This window comes from Rattus norvegicus, chromosome X (assembly GCF_021556685.1).
Source record: "Rattus norvegicus strain SHRSP/BbbUtx chromosome X, alternate assembly SHRSP_T2T, whole genome shotgun sequence".
Taxonomy (NCBI): Eukaryota; Metazoa; Chordata; class Mammalia; order Rodentia; family Muridae; genus Rattus; species Rattus norvegicus.
Window position 1 is genome coordinate 67,521,346 of NC_141554.1, and position 19,055 is coordinate 67,540,400.

General features: G+C 42.4%; 1 pseudogene; it reads left to right on the forward strand.

Moving 5' to 3' along the window:
- The first annotated feature begins 16,461 nt into the window (after positions 1 to 16,461).
- Positions 16,462 to 17,779, forward strand: Qtrt2-ps1 (queuine tRNA-ribosyltransferase accessory subunit 2, pseudogene 1; annotated as a pseudogene).
- Positions 17,780 to 19,055: the final 1,276 nt, after the last annotated feature.

The following is a 19,055-nucleotide window of genomic DNA, read 5'->3' on the forward strand; positions in this document are numbered from 1 at the left end:
AAGTGACCTACCTGGTGGACTCAGGACACACGCCCACAGGAACAGCTGAAGACCAGTAGACAGGAAGGACTACACGCCCAAAAGCAAGAACACTCTGTTCCTATAACTGACTGAAAGAAAACAGGAAAACAGGTCTACAGCACTCCTGACACACAGGCCTATAGGACGGTCTAGCCTCTGTCAGAAATAGCAGAACAAGGTAACACCAGAGACAATCTGATGGCGAGAGGCAAGCGCAGGAACCCAAGAAAGAGAAACCAAGACTACTTGGCATCATCAGAGCCCAATTCTTCCACCAAAGCAAACACTGAATATCCAAAAACATCAGAAAAGCAAGATCTAGATTTAAAATCACATTTGATAATGATGGTGGAGGACTTCAAGAAAGACATAAAGCACTCCCTTAGAGAAACATAGGAAAACATAAATAAACAATTAGAAGCCTATAGAGAGGAATCACAAAAATCCCTGAAAGAATTCCAGGAAAACACAATCAAACAGGTGAAGGAATTAAAAATGGAAATAGAAGCAATAAAGAAAGCACAAAGGGAGACAACCCTGGATATAGAAAACCAAAGGAAGAGACAAAGAGCCATAGATACAAGTATCACAAACAGAATACAAGATACCAAAATGTTACCCAAATAGAACACTTGATTTTTAATCTAACATTATTCTTTTCACTCAGTACAAGCCCTCTGAGACTCACTTAAGCTGTACATAATAGTTGTGGGGAGAGGATATGTATTTTGTTTTTGAGTAGTAGTAGTTGTACAAGGTATCCGTGTATCATAGCTTAATCACTTTTTTATTTGTTTGAGATGGAGTCCTCTTATATAGCCCAGGACAGTCATAACTACGGTCACTTGTTCTTTGACAAAGAAGCTAAAACCATCCAATGGAAGAAAGATATCATTTTCAACAAATGGTGCTGGTTCAACTGGAGGTCAGCATGGAGAAGAATGCAAATCGACTCATTCTTGTCGCCCTGTACAAAGCTTAAGTCCAAGTGGATCAAGGACCTCCACATCAAACCAGATATACTCTAACTAATAGAAGAAAAAGTGGGAAAAATGTAGGCACTGGACAAAACACCAATGGCTTAAGCTCTAAGATCAAGAATCGACAAATGGGAGCTCATAAAACTGCAAAGCTTCTGTAAGGCAAAGGACACTGTGGTTAGGACAAAATGGCAACCAACAGATTGGGAAAAGACCTTTACCAATCCCACAACTGATAGAGGTCTTATATCCAAAATATATAAAGAACTCAAGAAGTTAGACCGCAGGGAGACAAATAACCCTATTAAAAAATGGAGTTCAGAACTAAACAAAGAATTCACAGCTGAGGAATGCTGAATGGCTGAGAAACACCTAAAGAAATGTTCAACATCCTTAGCCATCAGGGAAATGCAAATCAAAACAACCCTGAGATTCCACCTCATACCAGTGAGAATGGCTAAGATCAAAAACTCAGGTGACAGAAAATGCTGGCGAGGATGTGGAGAAAGAGCAACACTCCTCCTTTGTTGGTGGGATTCAGACTGGTACAACTATTCTGGAAATCAGTCTGGAGGTTCCTCAGAAAATTGGACATTGAACTGCCTGAGGATCCAGCTATACCTCTCTTGGGCATATATCCACAAGATGTCCCAACATATAACAAAGTCACATGCTCCTCTATGTTCATAGCAGCCTTGTTTATAATAGTCAGAAGCTGGAAAGAACACAGATGCCCTTCAACAGAGGAATGGTACATCTACACAATGGAGTACTACTCAGCTATCAAAAACAATAACTTCATGAAATTCATATGCAAATGGAATCAACTAGAAAATATCATCCTGAGTGAGGTAACCCAATCACAGAAAAACACACATGGTATGCACTCATTTTAAGTGGATATTAGCCCAAATGCTCAAATTACCCAAGATGCAATGCACAGACTACATGAAACTCAAGAGGGATGACCAACATGCGGATGCTTCACTCCTTCTTTATAAGGGGAACAAAAATATCCATAGGAGGGAATAGGGAGGCAAAGTTTAGAGCAGAGGCTGAAGTAATGGCCATTCAGAGTTTGCCTCACATGTGGCCTATATATATATATATATATATATATATATATATATATATATATATATATATATATACAGCCACCAAACTAGATAAGATGGATGAAGCTAAGAAGTACATGCTGACAGGAACTGGATATAGATCTCTCTCCTGAGAGACACAGCCAGAACATGTCAAATACAGAGGCAAATGCTAGCAGCAAACCACTGAACTGAGAATGGGACCTCATTTGGAGGAATTAGAGAAAGGTCTGAAAGAGCTGAAGGGGCTTACAACCCCATAAGAACAACAGTGCTAACCAACCAGAACTTCCAGGGACTAAACCACTAACCAAAGAGTATGCATGGGCTCATCCTGGGCTCCAACTCCATAGATAGCAGTGAATAGCCTTGTTGGGGCACCAGTGGAAGGGGTAGCCCTTGGTCCTGCCAAGATTGGACTCCAGTGTAGGGGATTGTTGGGGGGCGGTAATGGGAGGTGGATAGGGAGAACACCCATATAGAAGGGGAGGAAGAGGGGTTTGGGAACTGATGGATAGGATACTGGGAAAGGGAATAACATTTGAAGTGTAAATAAAAAATACCCAATTTCATAAAATTGGGAAAAAAAAGAAATGTGGTTCAATTACACAATGGAACACTAATCAGCTATTAAGAATGAGGACATCCTGAGTTTTGCAGGCAAATGGATGGAACTAGAAAATATCATCGTGAGTGAGATAACCCAGATCCAAAAGGACATACACGGTATGTTTTCACTAAACAGTAGATATTAGCCCCCTAAAAAAAGTATAGAATACCCAAGATACAGTCCACAGAATTCCAAAAGGTCAACAAGCTGAAGGGCGCAAGTGAGGATACCTCAGTCCCACTTAGAAGGGTGAAGAAAGCAACCACAAGGGGGAATGGATGGAGGGACAGGGGAGAGAAATGGGATGGGGTGGGTGGAGAGGGGAATATTATTGATAAGGTATTGGGGGTGGGGGAGGACTGAAGTCCTGAGGGTCAGAAAAAAGAATAGAAACAGGTCACCTCGGGAGGAGGGAGGTTGGGAGGAACCTCTAGAATGTACCAGAGACTTGGGTAGTGAGAGACTCTCAGAATTCAAAGGGGGGGGGACCCTAGATGAAATGCCCTACAGTAGGGAGAGGGAACTTATTGAACTCACCTCCAGCAGAAAGAAAGGGCACCAAGTGAGGGATGGGGTTGCTATCCCACAGTCAAAACTCTGACACATAATTCTTCCTGTGTGAAAGAACTGCAGGGATGGAAATGGAGAAGAGCCTGAGGAAAAGAAGTTCCAGGGACAGGCCCAAAGTGGGATCCAGCTCAAGAGGAGGCCCCAAGGCCTGACACCTTTACTGAGGCTATGGGGCACTCACAAAAAGAGACTTATCATGGCTGTCCTCTGAGAGACCCAACAAGCAGCTGAGTCAGATGCAGATATGTACACCCAGCCTATGGACAGAAGCTGCTGACCCCTCTGGTTGAATTAGGGAAAAGCTGGAGGAAGCTGAGGAGGAGGGTGACCCTGTAGAAGGATCAGCAGTCTCAATTAACCTGGACCCCTGAGATCTCTCAGACACTGGATCACCAACCAGGCAGCATACACCAGCTGAAATGAGGCCCCTAACACATATACAGCAGAGGACTCCCACGTCTGGGTTCAGTCAGGGAAGATGCATGTAACCCTCAAGAGACTGGAGGCCCCGGGGAGGGGGAAGGTCTGGTGAGGTGGAGGTGGGGCGTGGGGGCATCTTCCTGGAGCTGGGGGAAGCTGGGGGAAGGAGGAGGTATGGGATGTGGATCAATCAGAAAGTGGACCAGGAGGGGGATAAAATCCGAACTGTCAAACAGATTATATAAAATTTAAAAAATGAAGAATTCCATATATCTTTTGGAAAACAATGACAGATGTGAGAAAACAATTTATTACTGAAATTTGATTAACAAAAATAAACAGCAGTATACTTAACTTTTGTGAAATATATTTCAACACACACACACACACACACACACACACACACACACACACACACACACACACAAATAGCACATACACACAAATAGCTGAAGGCACTCCACTCCAGTCATACCTCAGTTGCCAGCAAGGGATTGTGACTAAGCACATCTTAGGCATGACCACCGCTCACTTCTTTTGTAATTCTTTAAATCACAGACTCCTCCCCATCAGTGACCTTTTAGTTATTTTTACCCAGCATAGAGACATAGGTCAACTACCTGTGCTTTCCAGCAAAAGCCTGTAGCTACTTGCCAGAGATCATGACGTCCTCCCAGCCTATCTCCCTCTCTTTAGGACTGACCAGATCATAGACCCTTGCTACTGGAGAGCCTTTACCATGTCCATGAGGCACAGAGAGACCTAGGTAAGCTACTCACACTTCTTAGCAATTCCCTGTTCTAGCCAACCCCTGGCTACTTGCACCAGACCTGCTCTCCAGGCCACTCTGGCATGCACATCCTATACTTTAGCCCAGCCTGGTGAGCCTTCCTGATGCTGCACTCTCCCCAGTCATGATAACTAACTCTGGTCTCCGAACAGGAGCCCCAGCCAAAGTGGTGAGCCTAACCTGTGTCTTTACTAACATGCTGTTCATATGTGAAATATCAGGTACACAGCCAACAAAGATAGTCCACATACCCAGATCTCATTCCACAAAAAAAAGTATGAAGGTTCGAGCAGTATGCACCCTACAAAACAATCCAACAGTCCTATACAATTTGTGTGCAGTGGGAATTACCTAGATGAACCCTAGGACAGAGAACCTAGAAGAATAGCAATAAACTTCAATGATTTGAGGAATTTAGGAAAGACACAAATAGCACAATCAACTCAAAAAGAATAAATGGCTGAGTGAAGTCCAAGAAAACATAAGCACAAGCCTGACTGAAAGGATGAGGATAATTCAGAGGAAAGCATTATAAGTAGAATGGATCAAGTAGAAGATAGAATATCAGAACTTGAAGATAAGGTCGAGGAATAAGTCACACAAGCAATGAATGCAAACCGCACCCCCACCCTGCCGCCAAAACAAAACAAAACAAAACACCCACAGGAAAAGGACTATAGGATGCAATGAAAATACCAAACCACAGAGGTTCAACAAAGAAATCAACAGACTCATAACAAATAGATTGAAAAAGTAACCAAAAGCCTTCTGACTGAAAAATGGATGAATTCACAGAAGAATTCTATAAGACTTTCAATTTTTCTTAAGTTACTAAAAAATAAGAACAGAATAACTCTAAAGTCCAAACAATGTTCTCTCTCTCTCTCTCTCTCTCTCTCTCTCTCTCTCTCTCTCTCTCTCTCTCTCTGTACCACAACAAATAAACAACTACAGGCTAATAAGGCTATTACTGCTTATGAATATAAATTCAAAGTACCTTAAGAAAATATTTGCAAAGCACATACAAAGATACATTAAAGTTTATCCACCGTTCCTGGTTGCTGCGACCGTGGAGAGTTCATAAGCAACACCCCATGAGCAAACTTGAGCCTCAGGACCACAGGTAAGACCAACTTTTCTGCTGCAAGTGACCTGCCTGGTGAACTCCAGACACACAGAGACAAAATTCCTCTAGGACCAGACACTTCCGGTGGTTAGCGGGGGTCCCAAACCGCCGGATCCCTGCCCGCAGCAGCTCTCTGCTCCCAAACCCTGTGGGAGAGAGACCTCACCGCCTGGTCAGGTGGGCACTCCTGAGGCTGCAGATCGGAAGAGACCACCAACACTGCCCACCCCTGCCCACATCTCTGGCCCAAGAGGAAACTGTATACGGCCTCTGGGTTCCCGTAGAGGAGGGCCCAGGAGCAGCAGGTCCACTGCGTCTGAGACACTGCCGGAACCTGAAGGGACTGACCGGATAAACAGTTCTCTGCACCCAAATCCCGTGGGAGGGAGAGCTAAACCTTCAGAGAGGCAGACACGCCTGGGAAACCAGAAGAGACTGCACTCTGCACACATTACTGATTCCAGAGGAAAACACCAAACGCCATCTGGAACCCTGGTGCACGGAAGCTCCCGGAAAGGGCGGCACATATCTTCCTGGTTGCTGCTGCCACGGAGAGCTCATAAGCAACACCCCATGAGCAAACTTGAGCCTCTGGACCACAGGTAAGACCAACTTTTCTGCTGCAAGTGACCTGCCTGGTGAACTCAAGACACAGGCCCACAGGAACAGCTGAAGACCTGTAGATAGGAAAAACTACACGCCTGAAAGCAGAACACTCTGTCCCCATAACTGGCTGAAAGAAAACAGGAAAACAGGTCTACAGCACGCCTGACACACAGGCTTATAGGACAGTCTAACCACTGTCAGAAATAGCAGAACAAATTAACACTAGAGATAATCTGATGGCGAGAGGCAAGCACAGGAACCCAAGCAACAGAAACCAAGACTACATGGCATCATCGGAGCCGAATTCTCCCACCAAAGCAAACACAGAAGATCCAAACACACCAGAAAGGGGTTGGGGATTTAGCTCAGTGGTAGAGCGCTTGCCTAGGAAGCGCAAGGCCCTGGGTTCGGTCCCCAGCTCCGAAAAAAAAAAAAGAACCAAAAAAAAAAAAAGTACAATTAAATCTATACCAAACACACCAGAAAAGCAAGATCTAGTTTCAAAATCACATTTGATCATGATGCTGGAGGACTTCAAGAAAGATGTGAAAAACTCCCTTAGAGAACAAGTAGAAGCCTACAGAGAGGAATCGCAAAAATCCCTAAAAGAATTCCAGGAAAACATAAATAAACAAGGAGAAGCCCCATAGAGAGGAGTCACAAAAATCCCTGAAAGAATTCCAGGAAAACACAATCAAACAGTTGAAGGAATTAAAAATGGAAATAGAAGCAATCAAGAAAGAACACATGGAAACAACCCTGGATATAGAAAACCAAAAGAAGAGACAAGGAGCTGTAGATACGAGCTTCACCAACAGAATACAAGAGATGGAAGAGAGAATCTCAGGAGCAGAAGATTCCATAGAAATCATCAACTCAACTGTCAAAGATACTGTAAAATGGAAAAGGCTACTGGTCCAAAACATACAGGAAATCCAGGACTCAATGAGAAGATCAAACCTAAGGATAATAGGTATAGAAGAGAGTGAAGACTCCCAGCACATAGGACCATTAAATATATTCAACAAAATCATAGAAGAAAACTTCCCTAACTTAAACAAAGAGATACCCATAAGCATACAAGAAGCCTACAGAACTCCAAATAGATTGGACCAGAAAAGAAACTCCTCCCGTCACATAATAGTCAAAACGCCAAATGCACAAAACACAGAAATAATTTTAAAAGCAGTAAGGGAAAAAGGTCAAGTAACATATAAAGGCAGACCTATCAGAATTAAACCAGACTTCTCACCAAAGACTATGAAAGCCAGAAGATCCCAGACAGATGTCTTACAGACCATAAGAGAACACAAATGCCAGCACAGGTTACTGTATCCAGCAAAACTCTCAATTAACATAGATGGAGAAACCAAGATATTCCATGACAAAACCAAATTTACACAATATCTTTCTACAAATCCAGCCCTACAAAGGATAAGAAATGGTAAAGCCCAACATAAGGAGGCAACGACACCCTAGAAAAGGCAAAAAACTAATCGTCTTGGCAACAAAACAATGAGAAGAAAGGCACACAAACATAATCTCACCTCCAAATACGAAAATAACAGGAAGCAACAATCACTATTCCTTAATATCTCTCAACATCAATGGACTCAATTCCTCAATAAAAAGACACAGATTAACAAACTGGATGCGCAATGAGGACCCAGCATTTTGCTGCCTACAGGAAACACACCTCAGAGACAAAGACAGACACTACCTCAGAGTAAAAGGCTGGAAAACAACTTTCCAAGCAAATGGTCTGAAGAAACAAGCTGGAGTAGCCATTCTAATATCAAATAAAATCAATTTTAAACCAAAAGTCATCAAAAATATAAGGAAGGACATTTCATATTCATCAAAGGAAAAATCCACCAAGATGAACTCTTAATCCTAAATATCTATGGTCCAAATACAAGAGCACCTACATACACAAAAGAAACCTTACTAAAGCTCAAACAACACATTGCACCTCACACAATAATAGTAGGAGATTTCAACACCCCACTCTCATCAATGGACAGATCATAGAAACAGAAATTAAGCAGAGACATAAACAGACGAATAGAAGTTATGAACCAAATGGACTAAACAGATATTTATAGATCATTCTATCCTAAAACAAAAGGATATACCTTCTTCTCACCACCTCATGGTACATGCCCCAAAATTGACATATAATCGGGCAAAAAACAGGCCTCAATAGATACAGAAAGATAGAAATAATCCCATGTGTACTATCAGACCACAACGGGCTAAAGCTCGTCTTCAATAACAATAAGGAAAGAACGTCAACATATATGTGGAAGTTGAACAATGCTCTACTCAATGACAACTTGGTCAAGGAAGAAATAAAGAAAGAAATTAAAGACTTCTTAGAATTTAATGAAAATGAAGGTACAACATATCCAAACTTATGGGACACAATGAAAGCTGTGCTAAGAGGAAAACTCATAGTTCTGAGTGCCTGCAGAAAGAAACAGGAGAGAGCATATATCAGCAGCTTGAGAGCACGCCTAAAAGCTCTAGAACAAAAAGAAGCGAATACACCCAAGAGGAGTAGAAGGCAGCAAATAATCAAACTCAGAGCTGAAATCAACCAAGTACAAACAAGAAGGACTATACAAAGAATCAACAGAACCAAAAGCTGGTTCTTTGAGAAAATCTACAAGGTAGATAAACCCTTAGCCAGACTAACCAGAGGACACAGAGAGTGTGTCCAAATTAACAAAATCAGAAATGAAAAGGGAGACATAACAACAGAATCAAAGGAAATTCAAAAAATCATCAGATCCTACTACAAAAACCTATAATCAACAAAACCTGAAAATCTGGAGGAAATGGACAATTTCCTTGACAGATACCAGTTAGCGAAGTTAAATCAGGAACAGATAAACCAGGTAAACAACCTCATAACTCCTAAAGAAATAGAAGCAGTCATTAAAGGTCTCCCAACCAAAAAGAGCCCAGGTCCAGATGGGTTCAAGGAAGAATTCTATCAGACCTTCATAGAAGACCTCATACCAATACTGTCCAAACTATTCCACAAAATGGAAACAGACGGAGCACTACTAAAATCTTTCTATGAAGCCACAATTACTCTTATACCTAAACCACACAAAGACCCAACAAAGAAAAAGAACGTCAGACCAATTTCCCTTATGAATATCGATGCAAAAATACTCAATAAAATTCTTGAAACCGAATCCAAACAAGAACACATCAAAAAATCATCCATCGTGATCAAGTAGGCTTCATGCCAGGTACGCAGGGATGGTTTAATATACGGAAAACCATCAATGTACTCTACTATATAAACAAACTGAAAGATTAAAAACCACATGATCATTTCATTAGATGCTGAGAAAGCACTTGACAAAACTCATCACCCCTTCATGATAAAAGCCCTAGAAAGAACAGGAATTCAAGCCCATCCCTAAACATAGTAAAAGCATATAGAGCAAACCAGTTGCTAACATTAAACTAAATGGAGAGAAACTTGAAGCAATCCCAGTAAAATGAGGGACTAGCAAGGCTGTCCACTCTCTCCCTACTTATTCAATATAGTTCTCGAAGTCCTAGCCAGAGCAATCAGACAACAAAAGGAGATCAAAGGGATACAGATCAGAAAGGAAGAAGTCAAAATATCACTATTTGCAGATGCTATGATAGTATATTTAAGTGATCTCAAAAGTTCCACCAGAGAACTACTAAAGCTGATAAACAACTTAAGCAAAGTGGCTGGGTATAAAATTAACTCAAATAAATCAGTAGCCTTCCTCTACACAAAAGAGAAACAAGCCAAGAAAAAAATTAGGGAAATGACACCCTTCATATACTCACAAATAATATAAAATACCTCACTGTGACTTTAACCAAGCAAGTTAAAGATCTGTATGATAAGAACTTCAAGCCTCTGAAGAAAGAAATTGAAGAAGACCTCAGATGATGGAAAGATCTCCCATGCTCAAGGATTGGCAGGATTAATACAGTAAAAATGGCCATCTTACCAAAAGCAATCTACAGATTCGGTGCAATCCCCATCAAAATTCCAATCCAATTCTTCAGAGAGTTAGACAGAACAATGTGTAAATTCATCTGGAATAACAAAAAACCCAGGATAGCTAAAACTATCCTCAACAATAAAAGGACTTGCGGGGGAATCACTAGCCTTGAACTCAAGCAGTATTACAGAGCAATAGTGATAAAAACTGCATGGTATTGGTACAGAGACAGGCAAATTGACCAGTGGAATAGAAGTGATGAACCAGAAATAAACCCACACACTTATCTATGGTCAATTGATTTTTGACAAAGGAGCCAAAACCATCCAATGGAAAAAAGAGCATTTTCAGAAAATGGTGCTCTTTCAACTCAAATTCAGCATGTAGAAGAATGCAGATCGATCCATTCTCATCACCCTGTACAAAGTGTAAGTCCAAGTGGATCAAGGACCTCCAAATCAAACCAGATACACTCAAACTAATAGAAGAAAAAGTGGGGAAGCATCTCAAACACATGGGCACTGGAGGAAATTTCCTGAACAAAACACCAATGGCTTACGCTCTAATATCAAGAATCGACAAATGGGATCTCATAAAACTGCAAAGCTTCTGTAAGGCAAAGGACACTGTGGTTAGGACAAAATGGCAACCAACAGATTGGGAAAAGATCTTTACCAATCCTACAACTGATAGAGGGCTTATATCCAAAATAAACAAAAACTCACAAAGTTAGACTGCAGGGAGACAAATAACCCTATTTAAAAATGGAGTTCAGAGCTAAACAAAGAATTCACAGCTGAGGAATGCCGAATGGCTGAGAAGCGCCCAAAGAAATGTTCAACATCTTTAGTCATAAAGGAAATGCAAATCAAAACAACCCTGAGATTCCACCTCACACCAGTCAGAGTGGCTAAGACCAAAAAGTCAGGTGACAGCAAATGCTGGCGAGGGTGTGGAGAAAGAGGAACACTCCTCCATTGTTGGTGGGATTGCAGACTGGTACAACCATTCTGGAAATCAGTCTGGAGGTTCCTCAGAAAATTGGAGATTGCACTTCCTGAGGACCCAGCTATACCTCTCTTGGGCATATACCCAAAAGATGCCCCAACATATAACAAAGACACGTGCTCCACTATGTTCATAGCATCCTTATTTATAATAGCCAGAATCTGGAAAGAACCCAGATGCCCTTCAACAGAGGAATGGATACAGAAAATGTGATACATCTACACAATGGAGTACTACTCAGCTATCAAAAACAATGACTTTATGAAATTCATAGGCAAATGGATGGAACTGGAAAATATCATCCTGAGTGAGGTAACCCAATCACAGAAAAACACACACGGTATGCACTCATTGATAAGTGGCTATTAGCCCAAATACTTGAATTACCCTGGATGCACAGAACATATGAAACTCAAGAGGGATGACTAAAATGCAAAGGCTTCACTCCTTCTTTAAAAGGTAAACAAGAACACCCTTGGGAGGGTATAGGGAGGTAATGTTTAGAACAGAGACTGAAGGACCATCCATTCAGAGCCTGCCCCACTTGTCGCCCATACATGTATAGTCACCAAACTCGATAAGATGGATGAAGCAAAGAAGTGCAGGCAGACAGGAGCCGGATGTAGATCTCTCCTGAGATCTACATTTGCAGAATACAGCAAATACAGAGGCGAATGCCAGCAGCAAACCACTGAACTGAGAATAGAACCCCCGTTGAAGGAATCAGAGAAAGAACTGGAAGAGCTTGAAGGGGCTGGAGACCCCATATGTACTACAATGCCAAGCAACCAGAGCTTCCAGGGACTAAGCCACTACCAAAAGACTATACATGGACTGATCCTGGGTTCTGACTGAATGGGTAGCAATGAATAGCTTAGTAAGGGCACCAGTGGAAGGGAAAGCCCTTGGTCCTGCCAAGGCTGGACACCCAGTGAATGTGATTCTTGTGGGGAGGGCGATAATGGAGGGAGGATGGGGAGGGGAACACACATATATAAGGAGAGGGGTGTGGTTAGGGAGAATGTTTGCCTGGAAACCGGGAAAGGGAATAACAATCGAAACGTAAATAAAAAATACCGAATTTAACAAAGATGGAAAAAATTATAAATAAAAATTTTATAATTAAAAATAAAAGAAAAAATGACTTGCCTTTCTACATAACAGCAAAAAACACACCGAGAAAGAGACTGTGGATACATTTCTATTCACAATACCTCCTCAAAGAAAATAAAATATTGTGAGATAAATGTAACCAAGGAGGTAAAAGAATTCTACAATAAAAACTTTAAATCTCTGAAGAAAGAGATTGAGAATGCTAAAAATTGGAAAGACCTCATGTGCTTATGGATTGGCAGAATTAATACTGGGAACATTTGCCATTCTATAAAAAGCCATTAAGAAATTCAATGCAATTACAGTAAAAGAAAATCCTATCATCTAGCTATATCACATTTTGACTGTCTTAGTTAGGGTCTTATTGCTGTGAACAGACACCATGACCAATGCAAATTTTATAAAGGACAGCATTTAATTGGGACTGGCTTACAGGTTCAGAGGTTCAGTCCATTATCATCAAGGCGGGAGCATGGCAGCATCCAGGCAGGCATGGTGTAAGGAGGAGCTGAGAGTTCTACAGTGTCATCTGAAGGAAGCCAGGAACAGAATGAGCATCCTCAGGCAGCTAGAAGGAGGTTCTCCAAGCCCACCACCACAGCGACACACTTCCTCCAACAAGGCCACACCTTCTAATAGTGCCACTCCCTGGGCCAAGCATATGCAAATCATCCAATCCCACTCCCTGGCCTCCATAGGCTTGTTTAAACACATGAGTCTATGGAGGCCATACCTAAACTCAGCATAATAAAGTATATTTAGTTCAACTTCCAATGTCCCCATAGTCTTATATAGCAGTATCAACAATGTTAAATGTTCAAAGTCCAAAGTCTCTTCTGAGATCCATCCAATCACTTAACTGTAATCCCTGAATTAAGACAGGCGGCCAGCTGGGCAAACTCCAAACTCTGTCATCTCCATATCTGATGTCAAAGGGGTCTTCAGATCTTCAACTCCTTTTCCATGTTTGTTGAATACAACAAACTTCTTTCTCCTGAACTGGTTTTACTCCCTGTTAGCAGCTTTTCTCAGCAGATAGCCTGTTGCTCTGGTATCTTTAACGTCTTTGGGTCTCCAAGGCAGCTTCAATGTTACAGCTTGTTTCAGTGTCTGGGATCCACATATGATCCTCCAAAGAGCTGGCTTCACTTTTTCAGCTCTGCCCTGTGTAACACTCAGGTTGAGCCACTCCACTGCCTCAGCTGTTCTTGATGATCATCCCATAGTACTGGCATCTCCAATACACTGGGGTCTTCCACTGCAATTAGGCTTTACTAGTAGCATCTCACAGGATCTCTTCATACTGCCAAGCCTCAACTCCTTTGCATGACCCCTTCAGTCCTGGGCCATCAATTGCAGCTGAGGGTGCACCTTCACCAATGACCTTCCATGGCCTCTCAAGGTGACCAGCCTCAGCTAAACTTCATGACCCCTTCATGCCTTCAAAAACAGTACAACTTGGGTGACTCTTACACATTACCAAGTACAGCTGCAGCATGAGGTACAACCTTGACTATTTCTGGAAACACAGCTCTCAAAAAGTACCTCCCAGAAGATTTCACCTCAGTGATGCTGATCTCTTTCTTAGCTCCAGTTAACCAGCATCAATTGTCCCAGGAGTCTCTCCTCTTGAATATAAAGCCAGAGACACATGGCTGAAGCTGCTGAGTTCGGCTGCTTGCAGGAGCTGAAAAATGACCTCCTTGTTCTATTACATTATCACTAGCTTCCTCTTTTCCAACTCTTTCACTGCCTAAGCTTGGCTGTCCTGGATCTTGCTCTGCAGATTGACCTTGAATTTAGCTGGATGGGTTTTTGTCCCAAGGTCATTACCTCCTTAATTCAATTGAATATTCTTGAACACAGGATTCAGCTCCATTTCACTTCCGGGTTCCTTTAATATTCGAACCACATATTTTCTATTTTCCTTTCTCAACTTCCCTTTTTTCATTAAAATGTTCTTCATGAGACTTAAACAGAGAATAAAATCTATGATGGATGTTTCTGAGACTTCTGAAGAAATAAAGTTTCAAAGTTTCATAGATTTGAAAAACAAAGTTATAAAATCAAAGTTTTGAGAAATACATCTGGTGGGGGTTGGGGATTTAGCTCAGTGGTAGAGCGCTTGCCTAGCAAACGCAAGGCCCTGGGTTCGGTCCCCAGCTCCGAAAAAAAAAAAAAAGAAAAAAAAAGAGAAATACATCTGGTGGTCAGGATGCCTATGACAAACTTGTGACCTTTCTGAGAGACACATCTGATGTCAGGATGTGCAGTGATCTGATAAAGTTTTGGTGATCAAGATTCTGACTAAACTAATTAAGATAAAACAAAAACAACTGTTCTCAGAAAGACCCCCTACCTCTTCCTGTAGTAAATTCCGAGAACAACTGCAAGATGTCATCCTGACCCTGCCTGACCACCCAGTTCACCCTCCCACCCCCAAGAGACGTGCCAACTTAGCCCTTTCCCAGGGATTCTCCAAGGCCAGGTATAGGGCTGAATAAGGAAAGTAACCAACTGAGCCAAGAACAGCCCCTTGAGCAGGTCAGCCAATACCCGACAAGATCCTTTGTCCTGTGAGAATGGGCCAGCTAACCCTGTTGCTGAAGTCTGCCCTCTGTAACGAATGAAAGTTGTGTGCTTTTTGGGTTTTTCCGGGTTGCCTCTCCCTACGTGGATGAGCAACCCCACATATGTGGATTAAAAACCTTATACCTCTATGCTATTGCAGCGGTCACGTTGTCAGTCTGTGCTGTGAGTTTTGCTCCTGAGGTAAGGCCACTATGGGATCTTACAACACTTCCCTTGTCAAGGCAATTAATCTGAGTTTTTTCACCTTAGCCTCAGGCAGACTCTTCAGACAAGGGCAAAAAGCAGTCACATTCTTCACCAAAATACCACAAAAGCAGTCTTTACAGCACGTACTAAAATTCTTCTCTGAAACCTCTTGGGCCAGGCCAGCACAATTCAAATCATTCTCAGTAACAAAGACTTCCACATTCCTATTAAGATAGCCCATTAAGCCCCATTTAAAGCATTCCACTGCTTTCCAAATCTAAAGTCCCCAAATCCACATTCTTCCAAATAAAAGCATGGTCAGGCCTATTACAGCAATACCTCAGTCCCTGGTACCAACTTCTGTCTTAGTTAGGGTCTTCTTGCTGTGAACAGACACCATGACCAATGCAAGTTTTATAAAGGACAGCATTTAGTTGGGGCTGGCTTACAGGTTCAGAGGTTCAGTCCATTATTATCAAGGCGGGAACATGGCAGCATCCAGGCAGGCATGATGCAGGAGGAGTTGAGAGTTCTACATCTTCATCTGAAGGAAGCCAGGAACAGACTGAGCACCCTAAGGCAGCTAGGAGGAGGGTCTCCAAGCCCACCCCCACAGTGACACACTTCCTCCAACAAGGCCATACCTTTAATAGTGCCACTCCCTGGGCCAAGCATATGCAAACCATCACATTAACATACACCTAGAGGACTCTTATTATGAAGACACTTGATCATCCACATTCACTGGTGCTCCATCCATAATGGCCAGAAGAAAACAAAAACAAGCCTAGCTGCACACCAGCTGATAAATGAATAATGAAATTGTGGTCCATTTAATATTGAACTGCTAAGAAAAATTAAATTATGAAATTTGTAAGGAAATAGATGTAGCTGGAAACAGTCATCCTGAATGAGGTAATCTAGACTCAAAAATATAAATATTGTATGTTTTCTCTTATATGTGAATATTTGTTAAGCTTTAGATATGTGTTTCAATCCAAATAATCACAGAGACTAAATAACTAGTAAGGGACCAAGGGGAGGAGCAGTTCTTTCAGGGAAGAGGGAAATAGAGTACAGTGCTATAAAGACATAAAGGGAAAACAAGAGTAGATGATTAAATGGGGAAGGCAAGGAAAATGAGGGAATATGAGGTAAGACAAATGAACATTAAAGGCCTTTTGAAAAGCCATGTTGAGAATATTCTGCTAGCATCCTTCAGATGAAGCTGTAAACTCAGAGCTCTGCCTATACCATGCCTGCCTGGATGCTGCCATGTTCCTCCCTTGATGCTAATGGACTACTAAAACCTGTGAACCTAACCCAGATGAATCCCTAATGATGAAGCTGAGTCTCATCAAAGTCGGTAATGGCTGTCCTCTAAGAAAACTTCAAAACCTGGGTAAAGCAGGGGACTGCACCCTCCTAGCTGCCTTAGGGTGCTCAGTCTGTTCCTGGCTTCCTTCAGATGAAGATGTAGAACTCTCAACTCCTCCTGCGTCATGCTGTCTGCTCTACACTAGGGCTGGCTCTGCCCCACACCCGACACATCAGACACCGCATACTATTCGTGGAGTCCCACCTTACCCTGTCATCCCTGTGAGTGCTGAAGCTAATCATACAGAGCAGAGCATCATGAAGTCTTGGCAGAACATAAGAAAGGAATTGGAAGCTTTATAAGCATGCCAGAATCGCTCTTCTACTGTTTCCTGCGTGAGCCAGTCAGCCCCGGCCCAGCTGGTTACATAACTATTAAGTCTGTGTCTGTGTAGGATTTTGGAGATTGAATGGAACTGACGGTTTCCAAGTCCATGGCAATCCAGGAGGCCGTGCAGCCTGATTGGTTCCAGTGCCTCTCGGATGGGGAGGCATCTTGTGCAGAAGCAACTTCCATAAAAAGGGCCAGGAAGTCTGTGGACCAGTCGTTTCTGCTCCTGGACAGCTGTTTGCGACTACAGGAAGAGTCTGAGGTCCTTCAGAAAAGTAGGATCATTGGAGTGATTGAAGGCAGAGATGTGAAGGAAGAGAGGTTGAGGTCGGCATGAGAGACAGCCAAGAGGCCTGTGGGGGGCTTCCTTCTGGACGACTTTCAATGGAATCCAGCAGTCACAGAAATCAGGCTGCACTTGCTGTCATCAGTCACTGCGGAGCTGCCAGAGGACAAACCAAGGCTCATCTGCAGTGTCAGCCGGCCAGATGAGGTGCTTTAGTGTATTGAAAGAGGAGTAAACTTGTTTGAGAGATTTTCCCATATCAAGTGACCGAGCTGGGCTGTGCCCTGACTTTCACCTTCCATTGCCAGCTGAATCCTGAGGAGACATTTTTGCAACAAAATAGAATCCAAGAAGAAATAAAATGCTTGGATCAAATAAAGAAAATGGAAGCAGGAGAAGATAATCATTTGAAATCAGTCTGAAGGAGAAAAGGTACCAGGAAGACTTTCACCCACTTGTAAGAGGGTGCTTCTGTTACTTGCTGTAAGAACCACACTCGTGCCTACATCCACCATCTGCTGGTGATCAGCGAGCTCCTGACTGGTGTCCTGCTCATGATGCACAACTTTGAGCACTACTTCGGGTTTTTGTGCTTCGTCCGAGAGGCACTAAAGAGTGATGCTCTGGCATAGCTGAAGGAACTCATCTGCAGAGAGATATCTTGAGAACTGGAAAATACAAACCTGTCTCGTCTCTGGAAACCGTGAAGTGGCAGAGATCTGAGCTTTCAGCGGTTATGGTCGGACTGAAGAGCATCTGCCCCACAGGAGTGTGGAGGAAGGCCTTCTGCAGATTTCATGAACTGGATTGATCAGAACTGTGACTTTAAATTTTTCTAGGTTTATTCTATTAGTGGGTAAATTCCTTTAGTTGAAGACAAAAATATTAGAAAGGATTTGAGGTTCTAGGAACCACTGAGATGGATGAGGCCCAAGTAGTGATGACTGTCATAGCTGGAGGCACAACTATTTCCTGGAGAAGAAGTCTACAAGTGATTCCACAGGTTTTTGTTTGTTTCTCCTCATGCTTTCAGGGGCTTTGGGGCATACCTTTGCCTTTAGGGCTACCACAGCAGGACAGTCACTCAGAAGGGCTCTCCTGCCTTAACCATGCTCATCTCTCCGAGGACTATTGGACTCAAATCATGCTTTGGTGATCCTTTGACTTCTTTTGGCTACAAGTCTCGTGACTTGTCTTCTGAAAGCCACCATACTTGCCTGTTAGCAACCAAATATTGCCTGGCTGCTTTGTCTGGTGCAGATCCCGCATGACCTGCTCTAGGCTCATAGACTGTCTAAATGTGCAATGACTAAGTCTGTTACTTGGGGGAGATTCCTTTGCTGTGTGTTTATGTGGCTAGAATCCTGGCATGACAGCAGATCAGTTTCCAGTCCTCTCAGCTGTAAGCTCAGGCAAATCCTGACTTCTGTGCCTGTTCCCTGATGAGTAAGCAGGGACAGGCATAGCAGGTGGAAGCAAAATGTTCAGCGTCTCCATCATACTGTTCATCCTTATCTACTGTCAGCCTCACCCCTTTTCCCCTTCCGTTCCCTCCCTCCCTCCCTTCCTTCCTTCCTTCCTTCCTTCCTTCCTTCCTTTCTTTTTTTTTTCTTTTTTTGGTTGGTTGGTTGGTTGTTTTTTATGCAGCCACGGTTTGAAGTGGTTGGTGAGTGAATTGACATTCTGCAGACCCTGAGTCTGGTTGTCCGTCCTGGGTTCTCTGTAACAGTAATTTTGTTGGTGGCATAATAGGGATTTTTTTTTTTTTTGTGTGTGGATCATTCGGAATTTATTATTTTTTAAGGAGTACACAAAACATATATGTATATACATATACTTTTTATAAAAATAATACAATTTAAGACTCATTTTTGTAGGTATAAGAAATTCATTTCTTCTTTTTTTCTTTTTTTTTTTTGTTATCTTTATTAACTTGAGTAT